The sequence below is a fragment of the Leptonychotes weddellii genome, chromosome 13 (genome assembly GCF_054177405.1).
Source record: "Leptonychotes weddellii isolate Sample4059 chromosome 13, ASM5417740v2, whole genome shotgun sequence".
Lineage (NCBI taxonomy): Eukaryota > Metazoa > Chordata > Mammalia > Carnivora > Phocidae > Leptonychotes > Leptonychotes weddellii.
The window spans coordinates 3186026-3207511 of NC_138381.1; the positions used below are offsets into that span (position 1 = coordinate 3186026).

The 21486-nt window shown below is 45.5% G+C and overlaps 1 long non-coding RNA gene across 1 annotated transcript in view; it reads right to left on the bottom strand.

Annotated features, from left to right (window-relative positions):
• The window catches only part of LOC145716674 (uncharacterized), a 219423-nt gene extending 198531 nt beyond the window's left edge, over window positions 1-20892 (bottom strand). Inside the window, exon 1 of the long non-coding RNA XR_014139471.1 lies at window positions 20836-20892. This is a non-coding gene — a long non-coding RNA (uncharacterized LOC145716674). The remainder of the gene's footprint in view (window positions 1-20835) is intronic.
• Window positions 20893-21486: the final 594 nt, after the last annotated feature.

Sequence of the window (21486 nt, forward strand, 5' to 3'; positions counted from 1 at the left end):
GCAGAGGAAATCTGTAACAGGATAGTAAACCTGAGCTAACAGCCAAAGACCTGGGGGGTGAGGTGGTCAGAGTTTTGTGAACTTGGCCCTAAAATTTGGATACTTGTGTAGAGAAGACACTGCAGCTATAGGTCCTTGTGCAGGGGGAATCCGACTGAAAGAGTCCTCTTATCCATCTTGAGCTGGTGCTGTGGAAAATCGCTCACCAGCCCAGGGACTCAGCACAAGGTCTAAAAGCATCATGAATGAGAAATCACAACCGTAAACTTCCGCTGAGCTTGGCGGTGGAGCCTGGTTTTGCATGACTTACACAGGCAGGTGGCAAGGGTCTGCTGGCCAGGAAACTGACGAGAAACCTGATCTGAAATGAATGACATCTGTAGGGCTCTGGAAGAGGTGAATCCAAACCACATCCCAGGGATGACACTGCAAGCCTAGGGCACACAAAAATCTCATGGAAAAACAGGATGCTGCCGAGGGACTGCTGGTCCAAAATCACACAGCAGGACAAGAATCATGTCAGCAAGCCCAAACGGCAGATATGACCCACTAGAGAATTCATGCCCGGAAACAACAGAAAGTCAACTTTAAAAGAATAGGTTTAAAACTCTGAATAAAATAAAGGAAGGACAGAGACCATAAATTAAAAACACAACATTATGATAAAAGAAATGATTAGAAATGTACTAAGAAAATGTAGTCATTGAAAAATTCAGAAATTTAACCTGCAGATTCAATGGTAATATCAGCCTATTCTCATATAAGTGTTCTCTCAGCATAGTATATATATCTAAATTTATTTCATCCTCATTCCAAGCCTATGAGATTAGTATAAACTATTCTAATTCCCACTTTTCATATGAAGAAATTGAAGCACAAAAGTGAAGTGGGTTGCCCCAGCTCACACGAAGTAAGTGGGGAAGCCGTGATTCACACTCAGAAGTCTGGATCCTGAGTCTCAGCTCTGCACCAGCAGGCTTTACTACCTCTTGGGATATTTTAGTAGAACGAAGAGAGAGCTGAAGGGAGAAACTAGGACTTGGGAATTGAGCAAAAGAGCTAGAGCAAACTCAGAATGCATCTGAGAAATATCCAGAAATAGAAATGAGAAGGAGGGAAACATGGAGAACACAATGAAAAGGGCCATTAAGTCTGGGAGCTCCAAAAGCAGACACTGAAGAAGAGGAAGGAAAGGCAATTATCAGAAGGGTTAACAGGTTGGGACTGACCAAAGAGGTCATGAATATTCCTGTTGAGAAAATAGTACTAGTCCCAGTAGGGTAAATAAGTCTACACCCAGATACACCTTCGTGTAATTTCAAACATCAAAGCTCAGGAAGCTATCTTAAAAACAACTGGGGAGAAAAAAACCCAGAATACCATGAAAGAACAAAGCAAATTCAAATATATGAGGCACAATATATGCCAGAGGAACATGGAACCATATTTTATTTTATTTTTTATTTTATTTAAAAGATTTCATTTATTTATTTGACAGAGAGAGAGCATGAGTCGGGGGGCAGGCAGAGGGAGAGGGAGAAGCAGGCTTCCTGCTGAGCATGGAGCCCGATGTGGGGCTCCATCCCAGGACCCTGGGATCATGACCCGAGCCGAAGGCAGACTCTTCACCATCTGAGCCACCCAGGCACCCCTGGAACCGTATTTTAAAAGTGCTGGTAGAAAAATCTGCCAACCCAGAATTCTGTACCTAGCTAAATATCATAAATAGGAATATAAAGTCTTATGTATTACTGAAGACAAAACATTTTCACACATGCATAGATTCTTCCAGTCACACACCCACTGAAAGAACTACTGCAGGACGAACTTCAGACAACATGAAACTGAATCCAAACAAGGAAGAGCTACACACAGAGCAAAGGTGTGCAAATAAATTGGTAAACATTTTGACAAATCTGTCAAAAGTATTGACAGCAGAAAATAACATCTATTTTGGCAAGGTAAAAATAAGACAACTAAAATGCTGAGAACAAAAACATGAAAGACAAAAATGGCAGTTAAGAGTTAAAGCTTTCTAAATTTCCTCATCTTGTTCAGGGGGAGGATAGAGAAATAATTAAGTTTAAATTCCAGTAACTCAATTTCATTTCTAATGTTTTATTGCTTAAAATAGATCTGGAGCAAAAAATGACAAATTTTTAGCATTTGCTAATGCTTATTATATTGCATTATGGGTGTTTGTTATATTGCTTCTGTACTCTTTTCTATTTTGAATTTTGTATAATTAAAAAAAATCCTTTTCACATTAACTGAAAGGCAAATTAAGTCTTCTAGACAATTATTTCACACCTTCCTCTCCCCACAAACTTTCAACACCTCCTCCCCCTTCTCCCTCTCGGCTGATGACCTTGTTTCTTACTCCACTGAGAACACTGAAATGATCAGAAGGGCATTCCACAGACCCCCCCGCTGCGTCTGCTCCGGCAGCCGCGGCAGCCCGCCGCTTGGCAGGTGCAGCCTGCTGGTCCCCGTCAGGACGGTCCCTCGGCTGATGGACTGACTGTGTGCCTTCATGCCTTCCCAGGACAAGACCCGGCACATAGCCCCTAACTCTCCTGCATCATCCCCCCAAACATACAAACGTGCTGCTATTTCTCCTTTAAAAGCAGAAGCAAAAACAACTTTCTCTTGCCCACACGTTCCCACCGCTACTGCTCCATTTCTCTTCTGCCTTTTGCTGCAGAACTTGAAATAGTTCTTCCTAATGCCACCCCTCATAGCCCTCCTCCCATTGTCTTTAAACACAGTTCAGCACACCCCTATCCCCACCGCTGCACTGGCCCTGCTGTCCCCGTGCTTAGGGATGACCGCCATCTGGCAAAATCCAAAACTCAGCCTCTGTCCTCGCTGAATGTGAGTCTGTCCCATATCCCTCTCCTGGCTTCTGCAGGCAATCCTTGGTGCTCCTTGGCTCAGAGACACTCACGGATCTCTGTCTCCATCGGCACATGACGTCCCCTCCGTGTGTCTTCCTCTCCTCTAATAAGGACACCAGTCATAGATGGGGGCCCCCCTACTCCACCCTGCCCCTCATCTTGCTTACACCTGCAAAGACCCAGTTTCCAAATAAGCTCACCTTCACGGTACTGAGGATAAGACTTGAACATATCTTTGGGGGACACAATTCAATTCACAGCATAAGGCTACTAGATATTTTAAATTTAGCTTGTCCAAACTGGCCTTCTGGTCTTCTGATTCAAACAGGTCCCACTGGCAATTCCTCTTCCCATTTAATGTCAGGCCTACTTAACAGTTGTGCAAAAATCTTGGAGTCATCTTTGGTTTCTCTCTTTTCTCACATCCCTTGTCTAGTCCCTAAAGAAACCCCGTCAACACACACACACACACACACACACACGCGGTATCTGATCCCTTTCTCATCACCTTTATTGTCACTACCTTGGTTCAAGGCCCAGTGCTTTTAGTTATTACCATGCATTTGACTGTGCTCCTGAGCAACCAGAGTCCTAATGGCCAATTCCCACCCCGCAATTTTTCACTATTATAAACAGCCTTGCAATGATCATCCTCATGCTAACATTTTTGTGCCCAAAAGCAATTATTTCTTCAAGTTAAATCCTAGAAGTGGGGTTGCAGAGTCAAAGCTAGCACATTTTAGAGTTTGTTTTATCTTGTGCGATTGCCTTTCAGAAAGGTTGTGTGAACTGGTCCCTTTTAAATGATCAGCAATTCATTTTGCTTTGTAATATGGATCTCAATTTTTGAGAAAAGTCAAGTCATTTGCTTCTTCTGTTTATTTAAACTAAGATTTATTGTATGCCCACCAGGCACCAGGCGCTGTTACAGACACAGAATCCTGCCCTCCCGGAGCTTAAATTCTAGCTAGGAAGACAGACTATAAATAATAAGCATAGCAAACAAAAGAACCGGATAGTATATTGGAAGGTGACGTCCACTGTGGTGAGAAGCAGGGATGTCCCGGTTGCAGTTTGAGACTGGAGGGTCAGGGTCGGTCTCGTGGAGAAGTCAGTAAGTGGGCAGAGGCCTGGAGGAGTGAAGTTAGCTCTGCAGCCCTCTGGGGAGGATGTCCCCGCAGAGGGAGCACCAAGATAGAGGCAAGTATTCACATAGGATAAGTAGAAGTCCATGGAACAGGAAGGGCGTTGGGTGAGGGGAGAAGAATCTATATTTTACCCAAATCTAACTAATAGAACAGCATGAAAATGTCCTGCTCTCCTGCAGTCTATCTGTGCCCCACTGACTCCATTTTGGAGCTGGACAAGGGAAGAGATAGCATGTCATAGGAAAGAAAGTTACCAAATTAAGTGCACTCAGCATTCAGAAAGTGCATAGATTCTCCCTTGTCTTGCTAGCTGGTTGCCTCGAACAGAAAGTTCCCAGCAGACTTCTCTGCTTCCTTTTTTAAGTGTGGACATGGCTGCAACCTAAGGAAGCTCCCACCACCCAACGCCCAACCCCCCAGGCCCCGTCTGTCACCTCAAGCCCATCCTTCTACACTCACACTCCTCTGCACACTCACGGTCGCACACCTGGGCGAGGTCCAGCCCTCGCACTGCTGGCTACAGAGTCCTATGAGGCACAGTCATACCCGGTGCCTTCAGACCTCGTAGTTCATGTGCTGTGATCTGTAGTGAAATTCTCTGAATTAGCTTCTTTGTCAATGTGTCACGTAGGCGACAACCAGGTGCCTGCCCTGCTAGATGGACTGCATGCTCTTGCAGGACAGGACCTGCGTCTCACGATTCCTAGTAACCTCGTCAGCCTCAGTGGTGCCTGCTGCATCACAGGGGCTCAACCACTGATGGATGAGATATGTAACTGCATCTACGCTCAGGCAGAAAGAAGTGTGGGTGTGCATCTGTGCAGTCCCTAGGACCCGAGACAGCCCCATGATCATGATGTGTCTTTCCCTAGAAAGTTCACATGCCAGGAAGGGGGCAGGAGGACCCTGATCAAGGGCAACTGGGTGGTGGTGGGTAAAGACGCAGCGGGGTAGATCCCAGGTCCTGAAGGGGGGACCATGGTGTGGGGATGACATTTAGCAACATCATTCTGGGACTTTGTTCCAGACATGGGAGCGCGAGCTGAGACCACACCAGGAGCAGTGAGGGGCCAAGCTCAGGAGAAAGTGACTAATCCAAACTGACCTCCATATACCAGACATCTAGTCTGTGGGCTTTTGAGAGTGGGCTGGGGATGTGGAAACTAGTGTTACAACATCAGCACATCGACAGGAAAAAAACCCAAGCTTAAAGAAAAGATATTGTAGGAAGCAAGTTAGTGAGCCGAACCCTAGCCAGGCTTCAGTTTCTTTGGAGGAACTGGCCAGGGAGGCTCTGATAGGGCAGATCAACCCATGTTCTGCAAGGGGATGCTTCATGAGGCCTCTTGGGAACAGGGACCGCAGGAAGTGAGTGTCACATCACCAAAATGTACCAGGCATGGGGCATGGGACACCAGACCCCTTGCGGTCACCACTGGACAGTGGGGAGGAGGGGCAGAAGAATCTGTTGAGCACCAAGGTCCCAGAAGACATCTAATGCCACTAGGCAGGGAGGTGCCCCATCTGAATCATGCCCTGGTTTGTACAGACAAGAGACCCAGGCGCCATGACCCTCAGCCTGCCATCTTTGGGCCAATCCTTAGAGAGCACTGTGGTCCGGGGGGTCCCTTTCTCACTGTTAGACATGCTGGGATGTGGGGACAGCAGTGTCTGTTCCATTTACAAGCCACAGTGAAAGGAGAGAGAAAACAGGGCTGCATCATTTTCATCCAGGAACAGTGTCAGACGGGGAGGTCGAATTATGCCCTAGTGTCAGAACAACATGGGCCCTGGAGGACCAGCCTGGGACCTGGGAAGCTGGCCATCAGGATTTGGGGAGAAATGTCCCTTCTGCATCTCCAAAGGGTGGCTCCTATGTGAGCATCTCCAGCACAATCTCCAAGCAAGATTGTCCCTGCCCAGAAGAGGAAATTCAAATACAATGTTCCTTAGGTTTGGGGTCAGAAACTCTGATTTATATCTCATTCAACACCCTCCCAAGTGCTGAGACTTGGGAAAATACTCCCCTTGGGTAAGGGCTGTGTTGGAGCAGGGGGAGTGAGAGACGGCCTCACCACTGCCCTGAGGTAAGCAACGTGGTGTAGAGATAACTTTTCATTCTATGAATCTGAATCTTTGTTTCATGACTCACCATCAACCCAAGTAGTTAAGGTGGTAAATTCATGGGTTGTGGATTGCTGGTTGTAGGAATTTTTTCCCCCATAAAATACAGCATACAAGGGTTATAAACACACAATACAGATTATCAGACTATAAAAAGGCATAACAATACAATATGATTCATTGCTGGCCTGGGCACAATATTTTGCTGGAAGATTAAAGACTATGTGACTTAAATAACTTTTATTGTAATGCTTTCAACAGATCTCCTAACAGGGAAAACAAACGGATTCTGCCTAGTGATATGACTGGTGAGTAGTACCCAATAAAATCCCCCAGAGGGCTATTCATCTCTCCAGTCTAGCTGAGATGGTTGCACTTTGGTGCACGTTTCCCAACCAGACCCGGCAGCTTCTGGGCTGCGCGGTAATATACCAGTCTCCTAGGATGCGCCCGTTTGGCTAAATACAGCGCGGGTCCTCCCAGTAACGCGGCAGACGGGGAGTAATTGATGCTCCCGTCCCTCCTCCCACTCTCCTGCACAGGCTCTGTTGGATTCCGTCCAGGAATTAATTTGTGGTAATCTGGTCCCCAAATAAATAACTTTTGTCTTTATACGGCACCTTGAGTTTCCCAAGGAGCAATATGCAGCCCCGACAACGGGCACTTTGCACATGACCGTGGGGAGACCCTGCTCGGGGCATCTACAATTCAAATGCAGGGATGAGGGCTGAAGTCATCAATCTGTCCTGTCTGCTGCTTGCAGGCCGAGCTGGAGGTGGGGCTTTCAGCACTGTCCCCCGAAGCAGATCTGGAAGCAGTGACAAGGGGAGCGTCCTGATGTCCTTCCTCCTCGGGCTTGACGCACAGGGTGCTGGCAGAGCGTTCCATCAGAATAGAGATGCTCTGTGTCCGAGGAGTGGTACCCTGTCTGCTCCAGCGCCTGGATTGGCTGAGCCAGCGAGCAGGGCAAACGCCGAGTTCCCCAGAGTTGCTGGCAGCCTCCTGCTCTTTGTTCTGCAGAATGTGAAAATAGTGTAAATAGCAGCATCTGCGGCTGCTGCTGCGGCTCTGACCGCCAGCCAAATCTTCTTTCTGTTCTCCCTGTCGAGCCATCCACATGCTGCACACACGCGTGAACTGCGGAGCGGGAGCAGCGTGCAGACCCCGGGAGCGCAGCGAGGACGCGGGCCAGTGCGCCTCCCCCCCCTCCTCCATGCAGGGCCACGCCGGGGCGGGGGGGCACTCCTGCGCCTGGACTGGGGGTCCCCAGGCGGGGCTGCCGCACCACGGACCTTCCCGGCACCTACCGGGCGACTGTGCAAAATGCACGCTTGCCCTTTCTCCCCCCAACAGCCGCAGAAGGGCCGCACCTCATTCCTTAATAGCTGTAGGAACCTCAGCTGAATTTTATGCTCTGGAATTTTTCAAGAGAGGATTAGTCTTCTTCACTGGCCCCCTGACGATAATGAAATGAGCCCTGGCATGAGTGACTCAACGAATTCTGCTGTCGATGGCCACCAAGAAATTTCACGTTTCGTCTAGAAGCTTTCCCTGTGGCCAGCCCCAAAGTGTTCATTTTTCTTGGATGTTATAATTTCCTTTCTCTGTCTCCCGTCTTTGTTAACTGACAAAAGAAAAGGCTGTTATTTTCAGTATGTCAAAAGAATCTGCATTGTTTTCCTATCTAAGTGACAGATGTCACCGGACTGTGAATTGTATCCTAAAGTTCTCAACAGCCTGATCAAAATTAATGTCGTCTTGATATTAGAAATAAGTTGTCACATGGTTAGTGTGATAGCTTTATATTATTATAACTTCCATAGCATCTTGAGTCTCACTCCAAGACAGCCTTAGCATAAAAATGCAGAATTCCCATCTATATTTATCCCTTGTTTTTTAATGTGTATCTTTCTAGTACATGTCAACCCCAAGGACATAAAATGCTTGTCTCTGAGGAACAGCCTGTAATTGTGTTTAAAAAATACACACCAATAACTCTTCTGTGCATAGAAAATTCTGCACGCAGCTGGTGAAGTGTGTGTGCACAAAATGGTAATCTATTCTGTGGTCACCAAAGGTTAAAACTGGCAAAGCCCTGAAATGTTCTAGGACTAAAGCAAGTAGAGGTGTATTTTCAAGCTAATAGTAAATGATAGTCTTCAGAATTTCAACCAGGGTCACCTGGCTGGATCGGTTGGTAGAACACGCAACTCTTAATCTTAGGGTCGTGAGTTCGAGCTCTACTAGAGCGTAGAGATTACTTTTAAAAAATGTAGCAGAATTTCAAGAAAGTCAATGCAGTCTGTTTGTTAAATTCCTTTTTTTTTTTTTGTTTCGTGTGTGTTGTTGTTGTTGTTGTTCTGTATAATTTACTGTAGTTTTGCCATCCCAAGCCAGTAAGGGTTTGAATTTTTATGGTATATACGTCGTAGGGGTGGAAAATTAGAAATGGTTCAGGATGTAATTTTTTCATGAATTATCAAACAGATAGGAAAGTGCTGAGGAGAATAAAGAGAAAATAAAGGGAAAAGCAAACATCCTGAGGGCCACAAGACCAGGAAAGTTCTTGATGCAGACACCCTCACCCCTGACAGCCCAAGGCTACTGCTGCCTTTTCTAGAGGCTCTGAGGAAACCCCACATCCAGACCAGCACAATACTTTTCGACTGACTTACAGATCACAGCTGCAGCACCAAGTCAGCCAGACTATAAAATGGTTGCTTACTTAGGCTCTGCTCCCAGCACACTCTGAAGAGATCTTTCTGCTCTCCTGATCAGACCGTGAGGACTGTTTCAGATACTAACATTTTCCTCTTCTGTTTCGTTGCTTCCTGTAGGAAGCGAGTCCTGAGAAGGAGAATTTTTTTTCTCCCAGATCTTCAAGTCTAGGACATCCCTTCTAGGCTGCAGATTGACCCGTTGGGGGATACACTGGCACTGAGCCTAAGAGTAGGGTATAGGGTGGTGACCACGCCCCCGGCCCTCCTCCGTCCAATGTCTGCAAGACAGAGATTATAACTGCGGTTTCAGAGTGTGATGGGTCAACTGTATGTATCAACTTGATAGGCTAAGGGATGCCCACATAGCTGGGAAAACATTATTTCTGGGTGTGTTTGTGAGGGTGTTTCTGGAAGGGGTGAGCATTCCAATCAATAGACAGAGTAAAGAAGATCACCCTCACCAAAGCAAGTGGACAGCATCCAGTCCATTTAGGGCCTAAATCAAACAAAAAGGCAGAGGAAAAGTGGATTCTTTCTCTTCTTGAGCTGGAGCACCCATCTGCTGCCCTCAGACCTCCATGTTCCTGCCTCTCGGGCTTGCAGAGGCAGACGGCACTATGCCATCGTCTTTCCTGGTTCTCCAGCTTGCAGATGGTGCATCTTGGGATTTCTCAGCCTCCACATAAGCCCACTCCTTTAATGAATCTCCTCATATATATCTACACGTGTCCTGTTGGTTCTGTTTCTCCGGAGAACCCACGCTCCTCTGTAGAGACACTGGCCATAAGTGCAGCTGTTCAAGAATGTTCACTACCCCTCAGCCTGAAATATTCTCCAAAGCCTATATGACTGAATTTAATGGAGAAACAAAGAGGAAGAAGAGATTTGTTCATGTGGGAAAGTCAACATAGCATGGGTGATGGCCCTCAAAGGGGCAAGTTAAGGCCTTTACCACCAAAATGTTAGTATTCCCATGGGCCACCTGATGATAACAGACCAGACAAGTTGACTGTTGCCCAATCAGACATAAAAACAGAAAATCTGTCAGTCTGATTGGCATGGGAAGACCAAGCTATGCTTGTAGAAATGACTCACTTTAGAGGGAAATGTGCACCAGGAACTCATGGAATGGACAGGGGAGTATTCGGAGGCAGAAGGGTAAGGAGGTGATTAATGAAAACTGGTATCTGTTCATGTCAGCGTGGATATTGCCCGTTTTTCATGAAATGTAGAAATTAGAGGGTATAAAGTTTTCAGAGAAATCTTTCTGAAACGTTAGGCCCCATCCCAAAGCCCTTCCTATTAGAAGACTTCCCCAGCACCACCCATTTCCTGGGCAGCTCTCCCCAGACCCCAACTCTCTCAGCATTCTGTCCCTACCTCAATTGCTCATAGTCTCGTGTGTGCTTTGTGCCCTTGCCAGAGGCAGACTCCTTGAGGAAGGGACTCCATCTTTTCTACCTTTATATTCCCAGAGAAACCTAACTCGGGGCTTCACATAAGGAAGCTACTCCACAAGTGTTGGTTGGTATCAATAATAATTTGTAATAATATAAACAAGTTTTATAATATCTTATTTTTTTATTTAAATTAAATTAGCCAAGGTATAGTACATCATTGGTTTTTGATATAATGTTCAAAGAAAAAATCCCCCAACATGAACATAGACACCAACAAAACATTGAAAAAGAGGTTCTTCTCAAACATCATCAATCATGGAGGATGGTGTTGTGGGTTCTAATATTCCTCCACTCACTGAATTCTTGTGACTACACCCCAAGGGTCACTTCCCTGCTCCTCAGTCCCAGTAGAACTGAACAAAAAGAGAACAAAACAGAGAGACAACACTGCAGAACCAGAAGGATAAGACACAATCCTGCAAGAGAGTTTCCTGTGCCCCCAGAGTCCGGACACAATGTGAGCCGGGAGAGGGGACCATGTGGTACTGATGGAAGGAGGGAGGTCTTGGAGAAGTCCCCCAGGAGCACTGCAAGCTGGATGAAGCTGAGGTAACACCAAGCAGATGTGATGCTGCCATCCAAAACACCCCCAGTTGCCTGTCCAGTCAGCCACGTGCTCATTGGGAATCGGCTTGTTAGACACTCTGGGCTCTGGACACTTCTCAGCACAGGCCCGCAGGGCACCCTCCCAAGGTTACAACCTCTTGTCCTAAGTCCTAGACAGTATGAAGTCCCAGAATTGACATTTGGGAATTGGACATCTCATGATTTGAAGGCAGTATGAGGGAAAGCCTCAGCCCAGCAAAGACGGGACTACACAGGCCAGTCTCATGCTAGTAGGCACTAAAATTACTCTATTAGGACAGGTGCATGAATAGGGCTCTACAGTCTGGACAGATTCCTATAAGTGTGAGATTTCTATGATGTCTATAAATTCATAAATTTTTACATGTTCATACATATATAATGAATATATGTTTGTGTATTTCTTTCTCAAAAACCTTCATGTGAAATTGAATCTCTAGTAACAGGCACTATTTTCATCTTGTATCCATGGTACCCTTCTTCCACCTCCTCCTTCCATGAGAATATTTGTAGAGAAAGGACGTATAGCGCTCTAGGCTATAGTTAAAGAGAAATTCAAGAGAATAGGTGGCACATGGGTGGGCAGCTCAGTGGGATGTGAGAGTAGGGAGGATAGGTCATAGACCACCAATAGCAGAGTCTGCCCAGCTTAGACCAGACACATGGTCTACCACATGGACCATCTCAATCGAATCAGTATTCCAATTGGACCAAATTAGTTCATCAAACACAAAAGTACTTCAAATGACTTTTTTTTTAATAGAGTAGTTATCTGATCAAATGTACTAGATTAATATATGCTATATGCATACCCATATCTATGTATAGCATCAAATCATCTTGCTTTAGAATTATATTTTATAGTTTAAAAAATCTCAACAAGACTGAAAATACTCTGTATGATAAAAGAGATAGGACATTATACATTGTCCAAACCCATAAAGCATACCACATCAAGAGTGCAGCATAATATACATTATGGACTTGGGGTGATTTCGAAAGAGGCATATGCAGAGTCATTGGTTGTAACACATGTACCACTCTGGTTGGGGACCCTGATAATGAAGGAGGTTGTGCATGTGTGCGGGGAGGGGGCACGTGAAAATCTCCGTACCTTCTCTTCAATCTTGCTGTGAACCTAAAACTACTCTAAAAATATAGTCTTAAAAATATTTTTAAAAACATCTATCAGCATATGCCATCTAGTCTGGTTTTCATAATTTCCTCCTCGGGTGGTTAGTGTGTAGACCACTGACATCTTTTCAGACATTAATAAATGAGGGTTAAGTGGTTGAGCACATCTCCTGAAATGGAAGTGGCAGAGCCCACCTCAGATCTTCCAAATCCATCATGCCCCTTGTGCCTTCCCCACTCATGACCGTTGGTCCAAGTAGAAACTCCCTCACTGCGGTGATAATGCTATCAGAGGAACTGTCTGGAAAAAGCTGTGGAGATGTTCATGATTACAGTAGTGCTGGAAACCCAAAGAGTTACAAAGAAGTTATGTGTCCAGACTGGTATGTATACAATGGGAGGCTGAAGCTTCATCACTTCAATAACAAAGTTGAAATAGCTTCCCATCAAAGTCATGGAGCCAGATCCACACCAGTGCCTCTCTGTAGATGATAAATGTGCTACTTTAAAACGTACTTTCCACACCCTCTTTGTGTATCGTATTGAATGTGCAAATATTAGTCATGGCAGGACCGTGACGGTTAGTCAAAAGACCTGCCACCAGCCGTTCAGGCCAAGAGAAACAAGGTGCTCCATGTCCTTTCTACTCACAGAGGAGATGTGGGGCCAATTGAATTGTATTCCCAAACTTTTTGCTTGATTATAGGTTTCCAGAATAAACAGGTAGATGTTGCAATATACTGATTGAGAACCAAGGCTTAACATAAAGATACTGGTTATCCAGACTGGATTGATTTCATGAGAGAAACGTACAGTCCATGACCATGTGGACTATACAAAAAGCATTTTATTTGTTTTGAAGACCTCTGTTTCTAGGCCAGGTCTTGTGCCACATAAATCTCCCACATGGAGTAATTCCTCCCTCCCACAAACCATTGTGTGACATCTTCTCTGTCGTCTTTGGCATTTCATAGACCACACATATACTGTTGTTTTACCCCCAGTTTGGCAGACAGCAAGCGCGTGTGACCTGCGCTTACCTGGCAACACAGACCCCCAAGGGAGCTGAGAACCATAGTTTATTAAATGAGAAAGTCCTCGGGGCATTGCCTCCCACCTTAAGCAGCTTATCAATCTTTGGAAATGCCTCAAAAACTTAGAAATAAAACTACCATATGATCTAGTAATCCCACTTCTAGGTATTCACCCAAAAGAAATGAAATCAGGATCTTGAAGAGATACTAGTACTCTGTGTTCATTGTGATGCTATTCACAGTAGACAAGACACGGAAATGACCCAAATGTCCTCTGATGGGTGAATGAATGGACAATATGTGGCATGTGCATACATTGGAATATTATTCAGCCTAAAAACAAACCCTTGAATGTATGACATCACGGATGAAGATAGAGGGGATTATAATAGTGAAATAAGCCAGTCGCAGAAGGACAAATACTGCATGATTGCACTTCCATGAAAAATCTGAGAGAAATCTAAGGTATAAAATTGTAGGTATTCAGGATGAAACTTGCAGCGAACTCTCGACAATCTCTAGTATCTCTAGTTAACAATACTCTATTGAACACATAAAATTTGTTATGACTCTGGACCTCATGTTAAGCATTTTTACCACGATAAAACAAAATTAACAATAGTAATAATGGGGAAAGCCACTTAAAAGGCAAGGACAATTACAGATAATGTCACTGAGGTTTAAAGACGTAACTAAGTGCCAGCTCTTCTCGGGACAGAGCCAGGACCCACCGGGGGGGCCCCTCCCTGGAGCCGCATCCTGACTCTGTGCTGGGCCTCCCATCAAGCTGTTTCCTGTCAGTCATTCTATGTAGGTGTCATCACCCCCAACTTCATGGATCAGGAAATCAAGGCTCAGAGAGCTTGAGTGATTTTCCTGGGTTTGGATTCAACCTCAATCTATCTTTCCTAAAACTCATGGTTTTTGTTGTTGTTATTTTGTTGTTGCTGCTGCCAGATTCATAGTCCAGGTCCTTGGCCAGATGGGTGGGTTTTTCTTGAGCCACCAGATCCCTCACACATCCCTGAGGTCACCAATGTGATTGCAGAACAGAATCCCAGGAAGTCAGAACAGGACCTTCAGCAAGTCACACACTCTCAAGCGCCCTTCCCAATGAAGGTCCTCCAGTTCCATGGCTTTGACCCTCAGTTGCAGCCAGATTCCACTGGAGCCTTGCCCCTGAAGGGGCTAAGGTGGCAAGCCTTGCTAAGCCAAGCCAGCCAGGGTTTCTTTTTTAGGTCACTCGTTAGAAGGATGTGGCCAAGGCCATCAGCAGCAGGAGAAACCTTCATAATGCAGCTGGTCTGCTTTCCAGAGCAGCATGGTGGGGCTCCCCTGACGGGCTCCCTGAGCTACTTGGCGCAAAACTGGAGCCCTCCCCTGACTGCTCAGCCACATCCGTGGGGATTATTGGCTGGACTAGTGCCTGTGATGCTGGCCTGGGGCCAGAATCTTCAAGTAGGCTCATACCTGGCCCTGCGACTGGTTTTCCCTCCAGCCAGACTGTTGTATGATTAAATCTGGGAGCTTATCCATTGACTATGCAGGCCAGTTCATTCCAAATGGGCCCAGTTAATCCTTCTTGGACCTGGTTGCAGAGGGCAAGTGCATTTCAGCTCAAGTGTTTGGCCAGGAGAAAGAGCTAGAAGTGGGGGACAGAGCAGGAAATTGAGTCAGGTCTAACGGGCAGCAGGTGGACCCTGCAACTGGAGGGTGCTCATTATTCAGTGTTGCCAAACACTTGTCCAGTGCCAAGAGAAGATTTATATGTGCCACCAGCAAGCGTGATTTGGCTTCATTAAATTGGAGATAACCACCTTCTAGCTTAGTGTGCCAGAGGCTGATCAAGAATACAACCCGGGCTCCATTTGGGTTCCACGTAGGCCATAGCTCACAAGTCAGTGGGATGAGCAATCTTGGGGTTTTCTAGGATAAAATCTAATGTATATTGGGCAGTTATTATCCACTAAGCATCCATCTGAGCTTTTCATATGCCTTCATTTTAGAGCGACAACAGCACTACGAAGTCAGTTCTGTTATTTTTAATCCTTTTACAAGTGTGTGTATGGAAGCACAGTGACGAAGTTAACACAAAGGGAAATATCTATAAGCAGCAGAGCTGAGATTTGCACCCAGGCGTTTTCTCGCTTCTAAAAAACACACTTGAAACGGAAAGTTGCATAACTGATTATTGTTCCATGGGGAAGGAGGTGGGTAAGGACAGCCCAGCGACACTGATATTATTTCTCCATTGTATAGGTGACAATCTGGGGGATTTGTCCCATTCTTGTGAAGCCAGTTTCTGTCTAGTTGGACACTACCTGGTTTTGTAGAATTCAACGGTCTGGTCAAGGTTACCCGCTAGTTGGGAGACGGTGAGAGGTGGGGTCAAGAGAGGAGCAGGACTGGTCAGAGAGGAGGTAGGGGTGTCTGTGCACACACCCCTCTGGGTGGGGGTCAGGGTTCTTTCTTCAGTCCTGCATATGGGAAGCCAAGCCCGGAGCTCTCAGCCTGCTAGGAGAAATGAGGGAAATGACACAGTGCCCACTTGTGAGTTTTCCTATGGCTGCCATGACCCACCATCACGTACTGATGGCTTTAAAACAACAGAACAGTGTTCTTTCACATCTGGAGGCCACACTCCCTCCCAAAGGCGCTGGTGGTCCCAGAAGATGGCCTGTGGTTGCATCCCTCCTACCTCAGCCTCTTTCTCTGTGTCTCTGCGTGTCTCTTCTTCTGAGAAGGACACCAGTCATTGGGTTAGGGCCCGCCCCACTCCAGCATGACCTAACCAATTACATCTTCAAGGACCCTATCTCCAAATCAGCTCACCTTCTGAGGTTGAAGATGGGAAGGAAAGTAGGGGGACACTCTTCATCCACACCCACACATAATGACAATCTCCTAGCTTTGTGAGATCAGCAACAGAGAATTCAAGAGAGGAAGGTGGAGGTGACTCACCACCAGAACAGGCATTATAGTAGAGAAGAAGGGAGGACTAGGAGCCCCTCAGGAGGCTCGCTCCTTCCTTCAGGGACGTCCAAAGTGATCATCCTGGCAGTTCATGCTCAAGGAGAGCGTTAGACTTGCAGGGACAGAGTAGGATTTGGAAACTGAGTCACTTGGCAAATTCTGCCAAGCCTCCTCCTCCCCCTGGGCCCTGATGGCTGCTCCTGGGCTCCCCACATAGCCTCGGCCGTGGCCCCTCCACTCCCAGGCGAGGTGGGGTGCAGCCTCGCAGAGTGCGCATGGCTCCTGCCAGCCAGACGCCGTGTGCAGACCTCGGGCGGGTGCGGGAGGGACCCGTGTTGAGTGTGAAACATGCATGAAAAGACTAAATGTATCAAGTATAAAGTGTCAACTAAAAAGTGAAAACATAACAACGTTCATATAATTAATGACGCTTTTAAGGATCACATTCCAAGCCCAAATATATGATATTTTAAGACAGTTTATCAGTTTGGATTTCTACCCCTACAAAATGCCTCCGTTCTGGAGATTTTGGCAGCACATTAGTCAAATTTCTACCACCAAAAGATGAAAGGCCCACGGAAAGGGAAATAAAAAAGCTAACTGGCTAGAAATAGCAGGGAAAACCACAACCACTGAGTTGGAAAACAGTAACACAATTTGTTAGTCATGGAAACATACAACTATGTCAGTCTGTAACATACTCACTTCATTAAAGAAATACTTTGTGGCGCAAGTAACAATATTATAATTTTTTATTAGGGAAAAATGCCAATGTTCTACCAAAACTCCAAGTCCTGTTAAAAAAAAAAAAATCTGTCTTAAATTCCAGTTTAGTGGAAATTATTAAATTTTTCTACAAGGGTAAAACAATGAATGAATTCATTTGATTTCATTTTCTTTCCATCTAAAATATACCTAAAAGTCATAAAAATAAATTTGGGGCCAACATTGTCAACTAAGAGAAATGAACTTATAATACAAATCTGTCATTATTAGAACTTTAAATTCTGTGAATTTTTCGTCCTTCTGCCTGGAATCCAGTGTCCTCCCATCCGGAGGCTTCACCCCCTCCCTGGTGTGGAGTGGCTCTCCTGGGCTTCTGTACTCTGTCTTCTGCTAACCTGCCCTTCCCTCGAGCTCCTTTCCCTCTTCCATCATTTCTTCCCTGCGAGCTCCAGGTCTCCCGGGGGCAGGGCTGCCCCTGCCCATTCCAGGAGGCTCCAGGAGCCTTCCCAGGCACTCGCCCCTGTTCAAGGAGGAATTCTCCTGCCCTTCTTGGGAGCCTCAGTGCACTTCCCTGCTATAGATCTGATCTCATCCCTCAGGTTCACAATTTATTTGTGAGCCTGCTTTCACCAGAGCCATGAGGGCATCTGTTTCTCTCCTCGGGAGCAGAGGGACTCAGGTGCTCCAAAATGTGCCCCAGAGAACTCCTGGGGGTCTGCTGCATCTGGGACTGCACCCAAACCCCCAGCTCCCCTCCAGGCTAGCTGAGAGCCTTCCCCCGGGGGCTGTGGGGTGGGCCTGCTCCAGGCCTTCATCCCTGGATTGGGGACAGCCTATGTCGCCCTGTCCAAGTTGTCTTCCCTCTGTACCTTTGTGTCTGAATCTCCTCTTCCTATAAGGCCACCAGTTATATTGGATTAGGACTCACCCCAGGATCTCATTTTAACTTTAATTACCTCTTTAGTGACTGGCTCCAAATGCAGTCCCATTCTGGTGTCCTGAGGGCCAGGATTCAACACAAGCATTTGAAGGGGGGGGGGGAGGGTGGATTCCTCCTGTGACACCCACCTCCCTCCATGAAGAATGTGATTTCTTTTTCCTTGAAATCCCGCAGTTCCTAGATTTCTGTTTGTTTGCTTGCTTTCCATTCTGGAGGCTCCTATCTTGGTCTATCTGTTGGAGGAATTTAATTACCTACCTTTTAAAAACCCTTTGTCATTGCCCTAGACAGAGTCACACCCGTCTCTAATAAGGGCTCTTTATTCCATGTTTTTCACTTTACTTCCCATTTCAAAACTGGATCCACAGTTCTTCCACATGGCCTGCAAAATGTTTGTGCGCTGCAGGCTCCAGGCCCTTAAATTTACAAATTATTGTCTCCTTGAAAGCGAGGCTAACCAGACCTGGTTTCCAGGCATTCCCGAGGAGCATAAAGCCAAAGACCTGCCATAAAAAATGTCCAATGAGTTCCAACCCTTCTTTGGAGAGCTCAGAAAGGCAGCCACTTAAGTTTGCTTTTTAAATCTTTTTTTTTTTTCTTACTGAGAAGGATCATACAGAATCAACCCACTAAAAAAGAATTGTCGTAAAATCTCACACCATTGACTTGTAAATGGAATTGAATCTGTAGCGTCTACATAATGATACTATCAAAAAGGAAAAAACTATCACATCCATATAACAGATGAGATATGAAATGACTACCATGGCAGATGAACACCCCAGAGGTATTTTGCTTTATTCTACCCACTGCGTTTATATCCCCAGTTTCTCTAATTTTAGTTATTTTTTTCCTCAGGTCTCAAGACAAGAGCAGAAAGACTGTTTTTTTTTTTTCCCCCTCCTGACAAATTACCCCATACAGAAGTCAATAATATAAATACTTACGTTTCTGGGGTCAGGGCTGGGACTTTATTAAAACTGATTTTTCAAAATGTATTTCCGTTGTTAGTACAGCTACAGGGAAGCCCTCCCATCAGATGCTTCCCCTCCCACAATCAGAGCCTGTGTGGCGCGGGCTCTGACCAGGAGGGCGGTGGGAGATGCAGATGGGGCCGAGAGTCCTGGGGTCACCCCGTGGTGGGGTGACCCTGGAGCAGAGCATCAGAGGAGGGTCTTCCCAGTTCCTCCCACACCTGCCTGGGCTCCTGACTGCTCAGTCCCTCCGTGACTGCCTAGGATCATCAGCAGGCGTCTTTCAAGACGAGTCCCACTTGAAGCAAAAACGCAGTGTCCCCGGAGAAGAAAAGTCATCCCAAACATGGACACAAGCCTTGCTTTCTGCGGCCAGAGGGATCTCTTCCGAGAGTGGAGACCATGACCCAGACCCTCTGCCCTCAGCCCCCAGGGGGTCACACTTAGGCTCATTAGGGCCAGCGCCTGGCACGGGCTGTGGCCCCGGGTTCTGAGCCAGGTGACCGGGGTCCACATCAAACTCGCCCCCTGGCACACAGCTTTCCCTCACCCTCCGTGAGTTATTGGCCTTCCTACGATTTACAGGCTGGAGGGGCCTGGTTAAACTGTGTGCTTTGCACTTATTAAATATTGCTGGCCTCGGGGAACGGCTGAGCCGGTGCTCATTCCCACGAAGTGTGGTTAGCACTCTAACTGTGGGGAACACAAGCCCTGGCCGGCTAATGAAGATCTATAGGGGAAACCAGAGTCTCTCCCCAGAAAGCCACGCCGGGGTGCTTGCTGGGTGTGCTCACCCGCTCGGAGGGCACGCGATGCGAGCGCGGCTCCAGTGTGCCGCGCCCGAGTGTGCAGTGTGAGCGCACGCCGCAGCAAGGAGCCCCGTCCACACTGGATGGTGTAAACCGGGGCCGAGAACAGAAGGAAGGAGGTAAAGAGCAGCAAGGAGGCCTCAGCCACATCATCCGCAAACAGATAATAAACACACGGAAAATAAAAATGCCCCCCAAGCGTAAGCACGCGCGTGCGGTGACTTCGGTCCCTCCTTCTGGTCTTCTCATGCCTTTCCATTCCAGCCAAACTTTGATTTAGCTTCCGTGACACCTTAATTATATTTATGCTTTGTACCTTTCTTTATTTGTCAGGGCTTGAAGATAGCTCGTTTTCTTTTGTAATTTTCCAAGAAGGTTGCAGGAAAAAAAAAAAAAAAGCACGTATGCCTTAGGAAGAGCTTGCAAAATGATCATTTCTTTTTCCCCCACAACCTTTTGTTTTTTTTTTTGTAGTAGAAAGGCAACACGTGTTCATTGTGCAAAATTTGGAAAATGCAGAAAAATATAAAGAAGGTAAAATGTATCCATAATTCTTCCTCCCAGAAATGGCCAGAGTTATATTCTAGAAAATTTGTTTTTATGTTTATTATAGTTGATCTAAAAGAAAAATAAAGGTAAATGGAAATACAATTTTATTTTATAAAGTTAAGATCATTCTATATACAGTACTGTACACTGTGTTTTATAAACTTATGTTGTAAGAATGTTAATAGAGCACGAAGTATTCTTTGAAAGTGTGCTTTCTAAGGGCTATGAAATATTTTTCAATGCGTGTACCATAATTTCTCTTTCTGTTTCTCTATTTTTGGATATTTAGACAATTTCTAGTTTTCTCTCACAAATCATGCTGCAGTGACTATCCCTGTACATAAACCTTGGAACACATTTCTGGTAATTTCTTAAGGGTACGTGCCTAGGTGTGAAATTACTGAGTTAAAGAGAGAGAACATTCTTGAGGCACTGTCTCCATATTGCAAATTGCATGAAATGCCCCATATCCCAAATGCATGAAACGTCCTTCTTTCTGCACCCTCCCCAGGATGAAGTATGCCCCTCAAAATTTACCAACAGATACATGCCTTTTTTATAGGGGAAAAATATGTTTTTTAATTTAATACAAAAGAGACGAACTCTGTAAATATATAATTGTGTTCAATTTGGATTTATTTTGCAATTTGCAAGTTGCTATCTTTTTTTTTTTAAGATTTTATTTATTTATTTGACAGAGAGACACAGCAGGAGAGGGAACACAAGCAGGGGGAGTGGGAGACGAAGAAGTAGGCCTCCCACTGAGCAGGGAGCCCGATGCGGGGCTCGATCCCAGGATCCTGGGATCATGACCTGAGCCGAAGGCAGACGCCCAACGCCTGAGCCACCCAGGCGCCCCGCAAGTTGCTATCTTTTAAAAACAGGGTGTTAGTATTTTTTCTTACAGATTTGGAAACTGTCTTTGTGTTATTATGATTGGTATTTTGTTGTCATCAAGGTAGCATTTTTTCCTAGTTTCTAAGTTGTCATAATTTTGTACATGACATTTGTTGATATTTGAAATAGCTTTGATGATATAAATTGTTAGAGAGTCAAATTTATTACTCACTTCCTTTCTTATTTGTTTTACTTTATTTATTCTTTGGAAGTTCTTCACCTTCTCAAAATAATTTTATATAACTCATCAGAAAAAAACATCTTGTGTTTTGGTGTCTTTTTATGTTTTTAACTTATTAATGTCATGAAAACATAAGTCAGCATATACAGCGATGAGAGACACTAACTTGATTTTCCCTCCCAATTAGCCAAGTTAGTGGCACAATTGAGTTATACAATCCATTGTTGCCACAGATTTCCACAAAATCTGATGTATTCCAAGGTCTTTTTCTGGACACTATATTCTCTTCTACAAATCTGTTTGCATATTTTTGTAGATTAACAAATTCATTTAAT